Consider the following 7,240-nt stretch of genomic DNA (forward strand, 5'->3'; position numbering starts at 1 on the left):
CTGCATTCTGTCAATCAGGGGCTGTTGTCCTCCTCTGTTTATCTAGCTTGGAGATATTGCACGCCCTGCAAGAAACTGTTGTATCATGATATGCAACATAGAGGAAGTGAGGCAAACAGATACACGGATTCAGTCAATGTGATGGAACTTCAGTATGACAAAAACAGGGTGACACCAACTGAGTCTTTGTCCCCAGTAACAGAATGATGTCACAAGCCTCCAGGGAGTGAAAAAACAGCTTGTTTCTCCCACAGCGCACTATACAGCTTCCATCATTGGCAGCTGCATCGACTCCACATCTTTTGTCCATCACCAAAGACAGGCAAGCTATGGTGAGAGAGAGAGGGGGAGAAACGGAGAATGGACTTTCTGAGGTTGCCATAGCAATACACTCCAACACTGGTGCAATAGTCTGGATGCCCCAGAAAAACTGACCATGGTGGAAAGTGCCCTCGCTGGCAGGTGTGCAAGAGAAAGGATGCTGTACCACTGTCACGTGCACAAAGTATGTTTGTGTTCGCTGCAAATTTAATTCAACTTAATTGCATTGACCCAAAAGAGCCAGAGCAAAAAACTGCCATCTTGATAATGACAACAATAATAATTGCCATTATTATGGAGACATCAATCCTAAAAATTATACTTCTGCCTTTCTTCAGAGCCGTGTACTTTGTTTGGAAAACAAAGAGAGCTTCACACAGTTTTGACGGGTGCCATTATAATTGGTATTTGGTGTGATTAATGGATACCTGCTGCTTGTATGTTTGTGGCACTCTACTGAGAATTCCAGAAGGCTGAAGAGAGGAGAAAGGGGGGGCGGGGGGGGGACTTTGAGACCCAGTGGTCCCCACGCCTCACTGTCAACCCCAACAGGTCCGGCCATGATGCATTGTTGAGATAAGCTTACTTTGGAATATATTTATTTATTTAGTCAAGCGCTTCTATTTCACTCTTTTGTTTTTGTTTGATCGGTATTTTTCCACTGTGGAATCCGTCTTGGAGACGTTTCCAGTCTGCCCATGGTAATGAAGCAAAAATGCCGTGATAATTCTCATAATCCTGCACCAAAGCAAATTTGCTTAATGACTGCAGTTTTCTAAAGCTGGAGTCACAGTTTGAGAGGATGTCTCGTCATAGGTGGAACTTGGGAGAATTTCCAGCCACCTCTCGACAGTATAGTGCGGGAGCGTCTGGGGGAAGGATGCCTTCCAGACTCCCTCCATGGTGCTGGGGGCCTTCCCACAGCTGTTGGAGCAACGGGGACTTATCGCTCACATAGATGTCGTGGTCCTTCACAAAAACGCAACCTTTCTGGGGTTGTGAGTGTGCCCTAACCACGTCTCACCATACATCACTGCCAGGGGAGGTTGGCCAAACAGCTGGGCACAGCTCAGGGACCTGATCTCCTTCATTCATCTCCATTCTTCACATCATTTGTCACACTCTCCCAAACACTGCAATTAAACACCCACTAGCAGATTATCTTACCCATCATGGAGGGTGAAACTTCAACATCTCATCAAGGTGGGCCTCTGTTGACCCAATCCAGGCTTTATAAAACGCATGGGCAAATAAATTCTCTTTGCTTTGCGAACCTCGAAGACCATTCCTTGGCCTGCTTGGTTGTAAATCTGAGGTGTTTGCAATTTCCATTTTCCACACTGCAGATCCTCAAAGAAAGATTTATAATCCCTTTCAGTCCTGTCATTGCCAGCACAAGAGGCAGGGGACAGAGCAGATCTCTGAATCCTGATAACTTTTGTCAAGTTTTATCTGGCTGGTGCTGTGTTTAATGCGACCTCCCATCTTCCTACCCACGGGGCAATGCGGCTGGGTTCCACTGTCCATCTTCCTTTCAATACTCCAAAGAATATTCTCAATAAATGATGAGACTGGATTTGCCTTCAACAGCCCAGCAAGCTTAAGTCGATTAACTTGCAAGTTTGGGAAATGAGATGAATTTACAAAAAAACCTATAAATTACCATCAGGTACTGTGGTACTTCAGGGATCACAAAAAAGGTGACATTTACAAGTCTGCTTTAGAGTCTGGCAGTTATGTGACCCAAAAGACAACATGCAGGTCTGGAACCTATACATGACTGGCTTTAGGTATAGCTGAGATGTTACTGAAGAGGTAGGACCTAGCATTGAATTGACATATTCACCTACATACATGTGACAGGCAATTATGCTAGTAATCCATAAATAAATGTCTAAATTAATATAAGAATTACATGTAATTGTATTTCCACAAAAGCTTTTCTTATGCAAGTTAAAAATCTAGATAATGTCGTAAAATTTAACTTTAGTAACATCCTTTAAGAAATCACAAACCCTCGATAATACTGTAAAACTGATGCCAGCTCACTCCTACATAGGACAAGAACCAGCAAAATAGCACCAGGCAGGTAATCACACATTTTGTGATGAACAGTTACATGTATGATTCACTCTCTGACAAAGCAGGGCTTCTGGCCTGATTTTCTATTCTTTACACATGGCTCTGTGCATGAGAAACAGATAGTTAGCTATATACATAGCCAGAAATGGAGTCAACATAATGTAATAATTAAACACTTGTGACAGAATGAGGTACAACTTTTGCAAACCTATTTTCTACCATGTAAGAAAATGGAAAAAAAAGAATATTTAATTTCAAGTATCCATTCTTGTAAGCTTGATATTATGACTTCTGTAAAAATAGTAACCATAGTAACCAAGCCAACAGAGTAATAGAGAGAATGGCTTTTAGAGAATGACAGTTAAGTTATTACGAACACACCAAGGAACAGAAAAATGACACCGAGGTAATTGTTATTCTTCCCAGTTACACTTCATAGAAAGAGAAGAGGGAAAAACACCAACCTAATGGTTGAAAGGATCAAGTGTCTTCAAAAAAAAAAAAAGCACACATACCAAATCCCCAGGAGAGAAAATAAAACTGATCTCCGTGTATCCAAAGGAAACAAGATCAATATTCTGTTGGGGAGAAAGTCATTCCATGTGTGACTTCCCTTGAAGCAACCAGACAATTTGAGCTATTCTCCACGGACATGGCAGCTGTACTTTCAATTTAATGAAGCTGAACTAATAAATAGTGCCCAGTGTAAGTGGAGGATGAAAAATGAAACACTGAAACTTGTGGGGCATGGGGCAAAGTCTACAAGTGTACAAGGAGTTTCTATAACTAGCAGGGAACAAGAAGTAAGCTACTGGAACTCTGTACTTCGTGGCTTTCAGTTAAGGATCCGGTGCAGTTATCAGGAAACTCTATTTATGACAGTAAGATTCGAGGTTCAAATCTGAATTCTTGAGGAAAGGTATGTACAATCACTTATTCCAATAAACATCCACCTGTATACATACATAGTAGCAGGTTACGCTGGAGAGAATGTCCTGTTTAGCCATATAATACAGCAAAAGGCAACCCATATAATAAGGCATATCGCAAAATAATTTCTGTCCTAACTTCTCGTCTGAACTGGTCCAAGAATTATTTACGTTCCAGAAAATCTAGCATACACTTTCTAGGACATGCGCACGCTGCTGCCTCAACACAACTACCACACCCCTTTATTTAGGATCAGTTTTTCATGGTTATGTTTTTTTTTTTTTTTTTTTTTTAAAAAAAAAAAAAAAAAGAAGCAGAGACCGGCCACTCTACTGCAGTTAAGGAAACCAACTATCTCCGTGTCTTGCGAGACAGTGGCCCCAGACTGACAAGGAGACTGAACGTGAACAACACAATTTGGTGCTCTTTGGGAACCACAGACACCCTGCCATGAGTTTCTGTCGCTTTTGCTGCACAAGGAATCGACTTGATTTTCAGAGAGAGCCGGGCTATTATTTCCTCGTATTGACCCTCAAAGGGAGGAAAGAAATCAGGAGCAACAAGACATTTGTGAGGAAGGTTTGGGGGGGGGGGGGGGGGGGGCTTGATAAGTGGGTGTGAGAGAATGCAGAGAAGCACACAACTGAGAAACAGGCAAGAGGGAGAGAAAGATAAGGAAAATAATGAAACTGACAAACAAGAAGGGCACTATGTCTCTGGCGCTTGGCAAAGAACGAAGGCGGCACAGATTCCCACCTACGTTGGCAGCCCCAGGGCCTAAAAACCCAACTGGTGGCACCTTGCGAAAAAGGCAACAGTCAATGTGTTTCCCAATTACAAACCTTTCTCTCCTCCACAGATTACGCCCGGTGTTCCTTTCTGTCTGCCAAATTCCCTTAGGAACACTTGTATATGAAGATGCCGATTGGATTTCTCCTGTGCAAAAGCAGACTGAATAATTTAAATGTCTGGGCTGGGATTCTGCTATCAGAGGTGACTTCACGGCTGCAGTCAGCAAACAGGCTCCTACATGTGAGTGCTTTAAAGTCCGTTGGCCATTGTTCTGAAGAGTTTCATTCAAAAAGGGTCGGGGTGGGGGGGTGGGGAACATTGTGGGCAGTGGGTCATAGGTTCTACAGATCATGGATGCTAAAGAGCAGTAACTCCATTAAAGTGTTTCAAGTGTTCATACAAGATTTCAGCTGCATTGCAAGGTGATGTTGGGGGCCGGTGGGGTTTGTGTTTTCCGAAATGATCAAACAGCACCGCAATTGGAGGAAAATTAAAGTATGGCAGGTGGGGGTAAAAATTTAAATAAAGTCTATGGTGGCACCCTGAACAAATATTAAGGTGAGGCAGGGGTGAATGATTAGGTCTATACACACTCCTTAAAGTGACTATTGCCACACTGATTCATTGCAGAAAATAGACACTGTGCAGAGGAGGCAAATATTTCAGCATGATTTAATGATGCTTTTTGGCGAGGCTTGACTCTCTGTAGCCCTTCTGGTGCATAAGACTGGAATGGGGAGGTCCTCTGCCCTCTGCCTATGACTTTGAATAGGCATTAATACTCACATTCTCATGCCATGTGATTGGATGAGCTTGAATCACCTCACATCTAAAGAACGAGAAGGGGCAAAGCCGGACCCCTCATGATTAATTGAAGAGTTATTAACTTTGCTCAAAGAAGACCGCAGAAAATGTTCATTTGGCTGTAGGGCCTGTAAGAGTCCTTTACATTTAGACGTTTTAAACCAATTATAGTTAATTTTCATTCTTCTTCATCATTAAATAGTTTGTGTGGAAACCTATTTAATTTGACCTTCGCATTCCCATAGCGATTCTGCTCTAAGGATTTGGCGTGTTCCACCAGAGAGAGAGTTTCGTATTTTTAATGAATAATTCATTGTTAACCACAGGATTCCTATGAGTTAACTTGAAAGAAGTCGATCCTTCCTCTCCATACCACACTCACAATTATCTGTATACATAATTGTAATGTTTGGATAAAAATTTAGTCTGTCAGACTTCTGTAGGACAATCAGATGGATTTGAACACCAGTGCCAGGTCAAAGGTTATGGAAAGTGAGACTGTTGAACCCATGTTCAAATCAACAATGCTAAACAATAAACAGCAATATGCAGAGAATTCCACAGCACAGCTGCTACTCAGTCAGTCTGTTTATCAATAGTTATTCTGTGTTATCAAGATGTGCCAGCGTTACCCCAGAGTGGGCATACCTCTCTCGGCCAGCGTGGGAACAGTATGGCTTTGAGTGATAAGGCAGCCTGGTCCCAGGCTCGTGCTGCTTTATCCGTCATGCCTGCAGATCACTAAAAGCAGGAAGGCATTTGGTTGGCTTATACACGCCAGGCTATAATGTATCTCTCTGCCTTAACCCTGTTTTTGGTTACCAGTAAAGGTGCTGGTGACAGTTTGGGGATATATATACTGTATACAACACAAAATATCTTAAGGTTATTGCTTCCCAAGTACTAATCCCAAGTGAGCGGTTCAGTTGTGCTTTTGCATTAGATGCATAAAGAGGAGGTATTGAGATACAGGCATACCCAAACGCAGTAATCTTCCCCTAAATCCATTCCTCTCTGCAGTCATATATCAACCAGGATCAAAATAAAATCTTGCGACTCAACACAGAGTTAAGAAACTGAGTGGTTTTATTCCCCCCAGACACCAGAAGAGATGCTAAAAATAAGGGCTTTATGTTGAAATTACAAGACATCCTAATTACAAATGGTAACAAAGACACAGATACTTACAAAAAAGTATAAAGGAAAGCACTGGATAGTTTCCAGTCTGATTTAAACTCATTTCAAAATGCATTCTTCAAAATCTGTTTATTTATGAAGCCAATCACAAAGGGCTACTGTCCCATTCCCAAGATAAGTACTGTATCACTAAAGTTGCAAGCTTTCATGTTCACCTGCAAATGAGAGTAAGGTACAGTACCATCTCACAAAGGGTAAGTAGGCAATGCAGAAAAGGCACAATTAGACTGAACAAGGTCAGACCCCAGATCTCGTTAAGCTCCAGTCGACGAATGAGATTCTAGAATGGGGGCACGGCCCCATTCAGGGCCCTCTAACCCCCTACCACCGATGCCTCGTTGAAGCACCTTTGTGCTTTCGCACCATTAGCATTTCCACTGAAGCAGTCGATGGGGGTGCTGTGTGCTTAGCGTCTATGGCGATTCTGTTGAATAGTCAAACACAGGGGAAAGAAGATGGCTGTCTCTTCCCCTGGGCTCCATATTAATGAGGCAGTACCGTGCCACAACCAATTACAGCCACTTCCAGACAGATGCCTTCAGTCCACAATCAGTCCACAAGATGCCTGTACCCTCCCCGCACCGCCCATCCTCTCTCCTTGGGAATAAACATAGATCATCTCCTTGTGATAAAACTTTCATTTTTATTAATAGTGCTTCAAGGGGGATCCTCACCACACCATAGAGTAAACAAATACGAATGAGGAGCATCAGGGAAGACAATCTGGTTCACAAAGCTTAAGTGTCACCACGCCCTCTGGCTGCGTGGAGGTGCTTTGTAAATCTAATGCCATTCAAACTGTTCCGTTTATGTCGCATGTTTTATTTTTTCATGGCTTTTGACGCTTCACGATCATTACCATTCCATGCCTGAGAAAGATCCACATGTAGTGTCGCTCCACATGGCAAGACTCTTTCAAGAGGCCTTGAGTGAACTCAGCTCCTTATCCCACAGTGACGCCATTGCGAGCGGGAAGAGATTGACGGTGCCGATTCGTTGGCGATCAGCCTTAAGGGACGAAGCTTAAAACAAAAACATGACATGTAACACATACATCCGCAGAAAACGAAATAATCCATTCAAATTGGAGGAATTTTGAAAACAACAGCAGGAG

Source organism: Paramormyrops kingsleyae, chromosome 10 (assembly GCF_048594095.1).
Source record: "Paramormyrops kingsleyae isolate MSU_618 chromosome 10, PKINGS_0.4, whole genome shotgun sequence".
NCBI classification, from domain to species: domain Eukaryota; kingdom Metazoa; phylum Chordata; class Actinopteri; order Osteoglossiformes; family Mormyridae; genus Paramormyrops; species Paramormyrops kingsleyae.